This window comes from Hemitrygon akajei, chromosome 10 (assembly GCF_048418815.1).
Source record: "Hemitrygon akajei chromosome 10, sHemAka1.3, whole genome shotgun sequence".
NCBI lineage: Eukaryota > Metazoa > Chordata > Chondrichthyes > Myliobatiformes > Dasyatidae > Hemitrygon > Hemitrygon akajei.
In genome coordinates this window covers 64,561,821-64,575,091 of record NC_133133.1, presented here as the reverse complement: position 1 = coordinate 64,575,091, position 13,271 = coordinate 64,561,821, and positions in this window count along the sequence as shown.

Sequence of the window (13,271 nt, the reverse complement as noted above, 5' to 3'; positions counted from 1 at the left end):
TGATCATGCCACAAGAGGGCTCCAAGCTTTCCCTCTACTCATGGTTACCTATCCCAGAATTTTTGCTGATCCTCAACAGGAACCTTGTCAGCAGGAAATTTTTGATTTAGCCAACCCTGAGGCAGATATAGAAATACATACTCAAGTGTCGACATCACCACTCCAATTTGGTAGTGAATGATTTGAGAGTTTTTCAAGCTGTAAGTCACGTACCAGAGCAATTGCCTGTCCTAGTTCTCACATGTTGCTCATTCCTTTACAAGAGTAGACAAACACAATCTTTGCATAGATGGCACAGTTGTAAGCAACCTCTCATAGCAGAGCAACTGAAGACGGCGAAAGTTAGAATTCTTGTTGTTCAAAGACATGTTTATGCAGAGAAAGTGCACTGCATCACAAGGCAGGAACCTCTCTCAACATAAATCCCTTAGTTAATCCTATCCCTTTCTAACCCATCCCTCCTACATAGCCTTCCATTTTTCTATCTTTGATGTATCTATCTAAGAGGTTTTTTTCAATGTCCTAATGTATTTGCCTCTTCCACCATCCCTGGCAGGAGTTTCCACATGCCCACAATTCTTTCTGTAAAAAAAGTTACCTCAAGCATAAATAACTATAAATAAACACTATTAATAAAATCTAACAGTTACAATGTACTTAGCAATACAGTTCATGATATAAATACAACTAAAAAAAATTATAGAAGGTTCAAAAAAAATCATTAGCCTGTTTTATTCTCCAATCCTTGGCTGGAATAAAGCTGAGTGTTAAATGTAAAGTCCAGCTTGTCTTTCCCTTCCTACTGCAGTATGCAAGTGCAGAAGTTGGAGATAAGCCAAACTGTCAAGGCAATCTCATTGAGTTTCCTACTTAACTACTGCCAAAAATAAGTTTGGTTCAGGTCATAGACCCTCTAAGTGGTAATTGTGCATAACTAATTATACAAAATATTGTAATGCTATCTGAAGGTATTTAATAATATAATCTGCAACATTTCCAGAATATTTAATTGTGCCAATATACATATTATGCTTCAATTACTTTTTTATATATTCAATCAAATGTCACTTTTTTTTTGCAAACCTCTAATAACTCTGGAGCAATATCACATTTTTTTAAAGTGGACCTTCATTGGGAAAAGACAGATCCCAGGTATGGATTTCCAATCACCTGAAGTCATAAGGCAATGTTCCAACTAAGAGACAATTGTAAAACACGCAATTCAGGTACTTTATATGCTAGATCTAAATCTTGCATAATGTTTTAATCCTTAAGGCATCAGCCTCCTGGATGAATGCAGGACATCAGCACTCTTCTTAATTCTGTCTGTTTCCCCGGTTCAGTGGTTCCTCCATCACGCTTCCTTTCTGTTTTGCTGGAGGTATGATCACAGAAGCACCCCATTTCTGTCTGGAAATGGAGGTGATCAAAGTGTTCATTCAAGACTATAATCTCAACTACAGACACAGCAGTTACTGCAGAGGTTTGAGAATTTATTTCCTCACTCGTGTGAGTAACTACAGTTCTCATTAATTTATCGACTTTAGCTCATATTTGCAAAACATTAAGAATTCTGTTATACCATGCAGTTTGCTGAAACAGACACTTTACAACAATGCTTGGTTTCCCCTGTACAATGATCGACTTGTGTTATCAAGATCAGCAGGGTCCATTTTATAGTACTGATATCATATTGTTGTCACTTACAGTTTAATATCACCCAAAATGGAGATTTTCTGCTGTGTGCCAGCAATGTGTGACCATGTTATTAAATCTGCCAAACCTTGTTAATAGTACTAAGATCGGCAATGTGGTGCAATTAAAAAAAAATTGTACCCTCTGGTCCATTTTGCCAACTGTATGATTTATGAATAAATGTGCTAATCTATATATCAGATCATTATTTAATGAATCATGTAATGCTTTGAATATTTAAAGTTTTATTGGAGTTATCATCTATTAATTAAAGCCTAACATCTAAAGATCCGACTTCTGAAAAAATATTTGTAACACAATGGTACTGTAATTAAACCATCAGTTTGATGCTTTCTTTATAAAAGATCTGTGACCAGTGCTACAAATTGCAAATACCAAAATTGGGAGGGTTGTACATGATGTAAATACAAAGAGTTGCTGCATATGGTTAGCCAATTACTGAATAATTTCTTGGTATTCAATGTAAAGATAAAGATACAATTAAACACTGCTCATTGATTTCTCAAGAGTCAAGAAGATTGAAATAATGTGGATTTTACTATTACCATGGTGATTGGTCCCATCTGGAATGAATTAGGAAAAAGATTTTTGAAAATCATTATTCATAATATTAAGAACGCAGCATTAAGGATTTAATTCAAACATTCTTTTTGCCAAATGTTTTGGAAAAATGCAGTAGTTTAAATTTGATAGGAGATTACAGAGTTGAAAATCTGGTTTAGAAATCAAGGGAGCAAATGAGTTTTGCACTAAAGAGGATTTCTGAATTTTCATGTGTAATGGGCGACATGATACAACAATCAGAAAGGAGTGTTGGAGATCATGTTTCAAACAAGATACCTTATATTTTGGATATATAACCATCTACAAGGATGTTGCCAGGATTAGAGGGCCTGTTTTATAGTGAGATTGTAGCTTGCATAGGTCTTTAATTCTTGAAACGTAGGAGAATGTTCAAAATGGTAATAGGCATAGATAAGGTGGATAGTAACAGGGCAGAGATGACCAAAAAATGGGAGCATAGGTGAAGGGTGAAGGAGGAAATATTTAAAATATTTAAAACCTGAAGTTCAACCATTTCATGCAGAGCACAGTGAGTTTGTGGAAAGAGCCACTAGGAGAAGTGGTTGAGGCAGATACAACAGCAGCATTAAAGATGTTCTTGAAAAGGTACCTAGAGAGGTGGAACTTAGAGGAATGTGACCAGACTATATAACAGTTACTTCGCCCAAGCCATCAGACTCCTCAATACCCAGAGTCTGGACTGTCACCAGCTTACTGCCCTCTATCGTGCCTATTGTCTTGTTTATTATTTATTGTAATGCCTGCACTGTTTTGTGCGCTTTATGCAGTCCTGGGTAGGTCTGTAGTCTAGTGCAGTTTTTTTCTGTGTTATTTTTATATAGTTCAGTGTAGTTTTTGTACTGTTTCATGTAGCACCACAGTCCTGAAAAACATTGTCTCTTTTTACTGTGTACTGTACCAGCAGTTATGGTCGAAATGACAATAAAAAGTGACTTTACTTGAATTCAGAAATTTGGGATAGCTGAGTTTGTACCATGGTCAGCATGGAGACATTGAGAGAAAAGGGCATGTATTCATGCTGTACTGCTCTATCATTCTATGACTAAATAGAAGAAGCCACCTTGTCATTTGTAAATACCTTCATAACCTAAGATCAGATACTGGATAAATTATACAGATTATTATACAGATAAATAATCAGATACAGATAAATTTTGCAGGTTGCTGCTAGGTAACCACCATGAAGGTGAAGCTTCTTATAAATAGTTTATTAGAATTGGGGATGATGAAGATCATGACTATTACTTCCTGTTCTGTTCGAAAATCTTCTCGCTGTCATTTGCCCTGGCCACTCTTTACTGGCTGTAACTGCTCCCATCATCCACTCACAAATCTTCAGGCATGACCCCATCTCACATCTTGGTAATTAATTGTAGATACAATTCTGTGGAAATGGATATATACTGACTTTGTCCCTGCTGTTTGTCGAGTAGTATAGACTTCAAGCAGAAGAAACAAGGAAGGGAAAGTTTTGGAATACTTCAATGAATCATTGTGATGGAAAAAATCCATGCCTTATAGAGTCCGTGCCAGATCCTATTCATCAGTCACTTTCCCTGTTCTTCCTCTGTTAGTCTGTAAATAGGTTGCTCTCATTTCCATATTCGATTTCTTAATGAACTCCCTGGTTGTTGCTGTTTTCAACTTTGGCAGGTAGTGAATCTTAAATCATAGCTCCTCAAATCTTTAAAATCATCCATAACCACTGTTTTTTCTTCTTTCCTTTCCAATCCAGATGAAAGGTTTCAGCCCAAAACATCAACTGTTTATTCCCTCTATTACAAGGATTGATCCTCAAGTATTAACCCTCAACAATAATGATCATTTAGGCACAGTGAGGTTCTGTATTTATTGACAAATACCTTTATTGGCTTAGTGCACATGCACGGAAAACCTACTAGGTTTTCTTAACACTCTATGAACAGTCAAAGAAGAGAAAGGTAATACCCAGGGAAAGGAGTTTATATTGGCCAGGCATTCCTTGTGGTCCCAATGATAGTCCTTCCACATCCACAATGGTTGGTCTGCAGAGAATTATCACTGCCTGTGCTCCTTTCTTATTTTTTTCCTTATCAGATCAATCTGTGATGTTTCAGTTTTGTTGTCTCAAGGTCATTTGACTGACCTATGTCAGCTTCTCATTGGATGTGGTCCAAGACTACAAACAGTATTGCTTTATGGCTCTCCCGTCAGCCTTGTGACCTAAGTAATGCCTTTTGTTCCATGATTTGGAATGGTTCAAATCAGTCTAGAGGTCCGCCAAAAGCTGGGCCTAGCCCACCAGATCCTTCTGCACACCTGCCATTTTACATAATTAACAGCTTCTTTTCAGAGAATGGCTTCAGCTTTAGTAGATTGTTAGCAGAAACTCCTTGAGTCCACACTCAATTGCTCTGACTAAGTTATCCTGGTGCAAGAGTCAGTTCACCAAACAGTTCACAATATGGCAGATGCAAGGACACTATCATTAAATGGTTGCCTCTTTTCCTTGAAACACATGGCAAGAACAAAGATGTATATTCTGTCTCTTTCCATTGTCCTTGCCACATTCCTGTGCACAGATTTGTAGATTTTAGTTCTTACTGGCCAACATTTCTGTTGATGCTGTTTGACCTGCTGAGTTCCTCCAGCATTTTATGTGTGTATTAAAATAATCTAGTAATTTCCCTTGTACCTTTTAGCTAAGATTTTAAATATGTGCTTCTGCATTTTGAACATTCTGCGAAAGGAAACCTCTCTTCACTTACATTATGCTTTGTCCAAGAACCTGTCTTTTTACTTATTTCTGTCACTGAAGCTTGTTAAGAAGCTCAATTCTTATAGTTATATAAGAATAACTATACACTCTTATAGTTAGCAACAGAAACAAGGCCTTCATCAAGCACTATCTTCATCAATCCTTTTTATCAATAACAAAAACAGACAAGCTGCTAAAGAAAATCAGGTGGCATCCATGGAGGCAAAAAGTCAGTCAAAGTTTCAGATCAGGTCTCACCTACAGCAGGACTGAGCTGATCCTGATTCAAAAATCTGCAGCCCCTTACTGTCTCCACTTTACAACTCCCAGTGTCTGTGGCTACTTCCATCTTTCTTCACTCACCCATCACCACCAGCCCAAATCCCTGCTCTCTGGTTCCATTCCGACTGCACGCCCTCCCTCTCAGCTCTTTACAATCCCTATGTTGCCTCAGTTCTGACGCAGGGTTCTTGACATGTAAGGTTATTTATCCCTTTGTCTCTACAGATACTGTCTGATCTAATGAGTTCCTCAGAAGATTATTTTTATCAGTCAAGCTTATATCATCTGCAGTCTCTTCTATCCCCACTTAACAGTTCTTGTCCTGTAGCTTTCTCTGACTTGGAGATTCAAGTGCTTATCAAGATAATTCTTAAATATTATGAGTGAGTCTACTTCCACCATTCCCTAAGCTAGTGTATTCCAGAATCTAACTTTTTAAACTCTGCGATGGGGAAAGTTTCTAACAACTATATCAGTGTTTCTCATAAATTTGAAAAGTTCAGTCAGTCTCCTTTGCTCCAAGAGAACCAAGTTTATCCAGTCTCTCTTCAATATTAAAATCCCCAATCCTAGCTTGGTGAATCTCCCCTGTGCTCTTTCTGGTCATTTTAACCTCAGTTTTATCCATGTTGACAAAATTACCAAATGTGCCCATTGCCAATATTACAATTAATTTACCACTATTAGATTTTATACTCCACTTACAAAGAACAAATCATTTATTTAAAATGTCCAGAACTCTTCCATTTTTATTTTAGTTCAGATTTAAATAATTTTGAACTTTATAGACTTGACTTTGCAACCAACTTCATCAATGCTTTGTACCATATTGTCTGGCTGCACCATACTTCCTTTCTAAATGTAACATTATGTTCTATATTCTATGCAACACACAAAATTCTCCAGCAACTCAACAGATCAGGCCCCTGTTGTGTTGCTTCAGCATTTTTTATTCATTGCTCAACCCATCCAGCATCAGCAGAGTCTCTTATGTCTCCAGTTTGTATTCAAGACTTAAGTTAATTTATCACATCGTGCTCTGTGCTTCTGTAGTCCATCCACTACAATGTTCGATGTGTTGTGTGATCAGGGATGCTCTTCTGCACACCACTGTTATAAAATGTGGTTATGTGAGTTACTCTCACCTTCCAGACAGCTTGAAACAGTCTTGTTATTCTCTTCTGACTTCTCTCATTAGCAAGATGCTTTTGCCCACACAACTGCCACTCACTGGATGACTTTTTTTTATTTTTCACACCATTCTCTGTAAACTCCAAAGAATGGTGTGTGTGAAAACGCAGGAGATCAGTATTTATGAGATAACCCATCCACTCTCTCTTAAATCAACAGTCAAAGTCACTTAGTTTATATTTCTTCCCCATTCGTTCAAGCTTATTGTCATCTAACTGTACATATATACAACCGAACAAAACAAAGTTCCTCCGGATCAGCGCTCCCACAAAACATACTCTACATCATACACATCACATCAAACAAAATATTAACACAAATAAGTTAGTAAAATATAATTCAAAGTGTGCGTTGTCTGCAATACAGGTCAACAGTAAACAGGAAGTAATTCTGTTGTTTGGTCTGAATAACAACTGAGGTATTTGACCATGTTTACATACCTTTATGCATTGAGTAGCTGCCACATGATTGGCTGCACTAGATATTTGCATTAATAAGCAGACATAGAGGTATGTAACCCTCAGGCTTGGCCAGCTTGTCTTCATCTAGGGGGAAATTGCCTCTGGCCCCGCCGAACTGAGAAATGTTTGTGTGGATGCTGTGTAATGTACCACCCAATTACAAACCCACAACACAAGATATCAGACAGTACTCCATATGCAATTAAATGATTGAACTTTATGAATCTTAATCTGAATATAGGGTTAGTAATGATAATTTTAAAAAGGTCCAATTCAAGGAAAAATCAAAAGTATATATTGAAGCTCACTCATTCGCCATTCTTCCACCATCAATCTCCTTCAAACGTCGCTGACTTTCAGACCCTCAGATCCCAGTCCACTCCACCCGGTGGTCTACCAGCTCTCTCCACACGTCTCTTCCCTCTTCATCTCTCCTCGACAAAAGACCGTGAAAAATCTCCTTCCAGATTCACAAGACATAGCAACAATCTCTGTGGTATGCATTCTATCTCTAGCCATAACCCAAGCATTGCTGCTACAGAGAAGCTGTTACCTCAGTAGTGAACATTACAGAGAAGCCATTACATTAGCAGTGAATCCTTACAGCGCATTACACCCTCCCCTCACTTCACCTGACTCAGCAGGAGAAGGGTCAGGAGTCTCTTCTTCAATCAATGGGGAGTTAGAAAAAGGCAGCATACACCACACATCCAGATCTTCATCCTCTGAATCAGTATCCCTCTCATGGACGGGGCCCGGCCCAGCCCCTCCTGCTGTGGGCCTTGCAGTCACGCCGCATTCTTGCAGAGTCCTCTTACTAGGTGTAGGCTCCAAGTCGGGCTCTATGTCTACCTGCACCTCTTGTCCCAGGGGCAGCAGCTGGTTGCGATGTAGAATCTTGACAGGCCCATTCCCATCCTTTGGTTTCACCCGGAAAACTGGTAGGTTTGGCATCTGACTCTCCACCACATAGGGCATGGTCGCCCAACGGTCAGCCAACTTCTGCTTTCCAGGTAGACCCAAAATCCTTATGAGGACTTGATCTCCCGGCAGAAGCTGGGAGAACCTCACCTTTTGATCATACCTCCTCTTATTTCCTCGATTCTGCTTGGCGGCCACAACACCAGCCAATTCATAAAGCCCTTTGCCCTTTTCAGCTCTCTCCTCATATCAGGCCATACTTCAGATAAGTGGTCGGTGGTAAGTCACCCTCATCAATCCCAAAACAAAGGTCAATGGGCAACCTCGCCTCACGCCCAAAACATCAGATAATAGGGCGAGTACCCAGTAGCATCATTTTGTGTACAGTTGTAACAGTGAATCAGATGCCCAATATGTTGACTCCACCTGCTCTTCTTGCTGATCTCCAGGTCCCAAGCATGTCTAGCAAGGTCTGATTAAACCTCTCAGACTGGGGATCGCCCTGCAGGTGATAGGGCGTGATCCTAGACTTCTCGACTCCAAGCATGCCCAGTAACTCATGGATGAGTCTGCTCTCAAAGTCCCATTCCTGGTCACTCTGTATTTGCCTGGGAAGGCCATAATAAACAAAATACTTCTCCCATAACACTTTTGCCACCGTAGTCGCCCCCTGTTCCTTGGTAGGAAAAGCCTGAGCATATCTGGTGTAGTGGTCCGTGATGACTAAGACATTTACCGTGTTGCTGGCATCGGGTTCTATTGACAGGAAATCCATACACATCAGGTCCAGAGGGCCCGCACTCTGCAAGTGGGACAAGGGAGCTGCCCGCGTAGGCAGTGTCTTCTGCCGTATGCAGTGAATGCACATCTTGCAGTATTCTTCAACCTCCACCTTCATTCGGGGCCAGTAAAACTGGTCTCTGAGCAATCCATAGGTTTTGTCCACCCCAAAATGTCTAGAATCATTATGAAGTGATCTCAACGCAATCCTCCAATACTTCTCGGGCAAAACCAGCTGGCAACACCGAGGTTGGTCCGGGGGTGACATGACCTGGTATAAGATCTGGTTCTTCAGCTCCAACAGAGGCCATTCTTCTGTAATGAAGGCACCACCACATGTTTCGTCTTCTCCGCCTGAGCCACGTCCTCCTTTTCAACCACTGACCAAATAGTTCCAATGCCCAGATCATCTCACTGAGTAGCTGCCACTTCCCCAGAACTCAATTCTGGCAGCTAATTTGTCTTCAGAGTAGTCAGCTTACAGTAAACTTGGGGGATAGCTTCATCAGAAGCCCCCAATTGATCCACTGCTCAATTCTGCTTCTCTTTTCTCTCTTCCTTCACGGTGATGGCAAACTGACACCTGGCCTTCACTCCAGGGGCAGGAATGCTCTCCCACTCCTCATTCATGTCCAGTCTCTCATGCGCCCATCGGAACAAAGCATCCGCATCAATGTTCCAGCTGCCCCGCCGGTACTTCAGGCTGAAATCATAGGTGGACAACACTGCCAACCACCAATGGTCCGTCTCTGGCATCCAGTTTCGCCGAAGTCGGGATATAAGTTAGGGGTTGTTGTTCATGCTCACCTCAAACTTGGCCCCGTAGAGATAGTCACTCAGCTTATCCACCACCATCCATTTCAACGCCAGCAATTCCAACTTGTGCGTGGGATCATTTCTCTCGGAGGTCGATAGACTCCGGCTGACGAATGCCACGGGCCTCAACCTGGTGCCCTGATCCTGATACAGGATGCCCCCTAAATCCTCATGGCTGGCATCCGTGTGCAGTACATGCAGTAATTGGGAGTCCGCAAAAGCCAGCATCGGCACCTGGGTCAGCAGCTCCTTCAGCAACTGAAAGGCCTCCTCACATTTTGCATCCCGCCTCTGTCCAAAGAGCTCTGACTGGCTAAGATACTCTCCACCCTCCTGTCCTTTTCTCCCCCTCACTTTCTTCCCCAGGGGAGGGTAACCGCAGAGAAGCTGATCCAAGGCGTAGTCCTTCACAAATTTCCGATAATAACCACAGAACACAAGGAACGAGCAGACAGCGCTCACACTCTGGGGTCTTGGCCAAGTGGTCACCGCTTCTATCTTAGCTGGGTCTGTAGCTACCCCATCCCTATGTGCCCAACATAGCTAACAGACGTTCTGCAGAACTGGCACTTCTGCAGGGAAAGTTTTAACCCTTCAGCTTTCAGGCGGCCAAGCACCTTCAGTAGCCTTGCTTCATGTTCTCCCAAGGTGGACCCGAATACTATGAGGTCATCCAAATACACCAACACCTCAAGCAAGTTCTTATCCCCCACCATCTTCTCCATGACCCGCTGGAAGGTTGCAGGGGCTCCCGATATGCCCTGGGGCATCCTTTCGATCTGGAAGAGTGCCAGGGGACATACAAACTCGCTAATGGAAAATACACCTTCCATCTTCAACATCTTCTCTACCAGCCTCCTTTTCCAACCCAGCGGCACTGGGAAGTCCCCAAAGTTGAATGACTCAGCGGTCAACTTTCCCCATTTTTCCAATAATTTCTCCCCAGTTTGTCTCACAGGGGCACTGGACATTACCGGCACCGGGAACAAATGTGCCAGGGGCATCCCCCGCTTGAAGGTGACCTCCCTCTTCATCATGTTCCTGATGATCACTGCCATCCTGCTCGCCTGTACAACCGAGGGCTTCAGCTATTCGGACCTCACCAGTACCCCAGCAGGAAACCCTGACTCCCCCTTGTGGTCTTCCAGAGCGTCCACTAAGAGCGCTTCACCCTCAGGCACTCCTGGAAACTTGGGAGTCTCCATCACTCTCACTACTTCCCTGGGCCGTATCACCATTGGCTTCGACTGGGTGAACCACACAATCCCTCATTTAAATTCAGTATCTGGCCTATTGCTGCCAGGCACTTCCTCAAAAGCAGCTCAAAATACCGGGTGCACGGACAATGTCCTCAAAAAGCTCTCACCAACCTTCTCCTTGCAGGCTCCCATGAGCCTCCTCACAAGAGGGGTGTTGTTCCCCACCAGAATTGAAATGCTGCCCTTCTTAACAGGGTCCAGACAAACCAGCACCAATGTATCAAGGGCCTCAGACACTCCCACATCGGCCTCCGAGAACTCCACCTTCACTGACAAATAACCGTCGTATGGACAATCACCAGCACTGAGACCCCAGATCTCCAGTGCACTGAATGGTGTCAAGGGTAAATGTTTCAGATACTGGTTGTAAAACGAACGGTACAGTAACGTGACCTGCGACACGATGTCGAGTATGGCTTTAGTGTAAGTACCCTCTATTCATAGAAACACATTAGAACACGGTCCCACTAAGCCTTCAGGAATAGGGTCTTTTGTTTCTGGGAGTTCCTTGGTACGTTGCTGCGAACGTGTTCCCCCAGACACACCAGGCCATTCCCTCACTGGGTCTCCTCTAAGTTTCCCGACTCCTCTCCTTGCTTAGGTACCCGGGGGCTTGCTCTCCGAGGAGCTTCCTGCTGTTCACATTCCCGCCAGAAGTGTCCCTCTGCTCCACAGTTATAGCAGACGCTACCAGCTGCCTCTCTTCTCGTGGAACCTCGGCCACCCGCAGCCCTCTGCGTTGTCCATCCCCTTGGGAGGGGGGCCCCTCTCTACCAGTCCTATCATACGGAGGGGCCACACCCGCTGTTAACACCTGGGACATTTCAGTTCTCAACTCTGCCACCATCTCCTTTACCATCCCTCAGGTTTGGCTACCCGCAGTCACTTCACCACAAGAGGCTACTACTGAGGACTGTACCCTGCTGATGGAGTCCTCCCACGCTTCTGACGCATTCTCCTCCTCCTGCACCTTTCTGATCAGCTCAACAAACGAGGGAGAGGGACGCATTTTACAGGACTATCGGAGACCCAAAGCAATCATGTCCTGAGACTGGGCGCCCTTGGCTATCTGGTCCATCCTTAATTTATCCATCTCATCTGCCTGAATGACCCCCCCACCCCCGTCGCCACAAACAATTCAGCTGTCTCTCTAGCCGAAAAATATAAGCGGAAAGCTTCTCCCCTTTCTCCAGACGCATGTTTTGAAACCCCCCCATGAGCTCCAGTGGGCTCTCTAATGTGTCTAGATACTCAGCAAGGGTAGCAGAGGGTTAGGTAGTTTTCACAGCTCTCACTACATCAGCCGCCAACCCCTTCAAACTTTCAACTAATCTCTGTCGCTTTTCATCATCAGAGCACTGCCACTCATCTAACAACTGAGAGGTCTGCTCTGTCCAAGTCTCACACTCCTCTTCCCCTTTGGGGGTAGGCGTTATCCCAGAGAACATTCTTAGCTTACAGCAGGGATCCTCTGCATGTGCACTGGGCCACTTATTCGCCAAGGAGGTAAGGGCTAATGCCAACTCAGAATCCTCACTCTTCACTGGGGAATGGGGACTAATAAAACTTCCCAAATCTGACCACTCTTTCCCCTCACTCCTCAGAAACGATAGAACCCTGTCTCTGAAATCTCTGCCCGCAACAACGGGCAACTCAGCTTGTGACCCAGCTTGCTCGGCTCCCTTCTCCTCCTCCCTGACACTATGGACAGGCCATGGCTCTGCCTCACCTGGGGCACTGATAGACACTGGCAGTCAAGTTCTGAGCCCGCTATTTTATCAAACCTTCGCGCTACTATTTCAACTTTGCCAACAGCTTTAACCATACTCAAAAATCGAATTAACAATTCATCCAGGGTACGAATATCCATCCCTCTCAACATGCATGCATTAATTACTGGTAACCCCATGGAGGCACACCTGTGTTCCACCCCAGCAGTATCCATAACAGCACAAATTTAAACAGTGCAATCACACAACATCCAATGGAATCAATCCAGGATAAGCCCCCACAATTGTAACCCTCAGGCTCAGCCAGCTCACGTTCGTCTAGGGGAAAATAGCCTCTGGCCCCGTCAAACTGAGAAATCACGCTTGTGTGCATGCAGTACATTGTACTGCCCAGTTACAAACCCACAATGCAATATGTCAGACAGTACACTATATACAATTAAATGATTGAACTTTATGAATCTTAATCTGAATATAGGGTTAGTAATGAAAATAAAAAATGAGCCCAATTCAAGGAAAAGTCAAAAGTGCACGTTGGAGCTCACTCATTCACCATTCTTCTACGATCGATCTCCTCTGAGTGTCGCTGACCTTCGGACCCTCAGATCCCAGTCCACTCCACCCGGTCGTCTACCAGCTCTCTCCATACGTGTCTTCCCTCTTCATCTCTCCTCGACAAAGACCGCGAAAAATCTCCTTCCAGATTCACAAGACATAGCAACAATCTCTGTGGTATGCATTCTATCTCCAGACATAACCCAAACATTGTTTCTACAGAGAAATTGTTACCTCA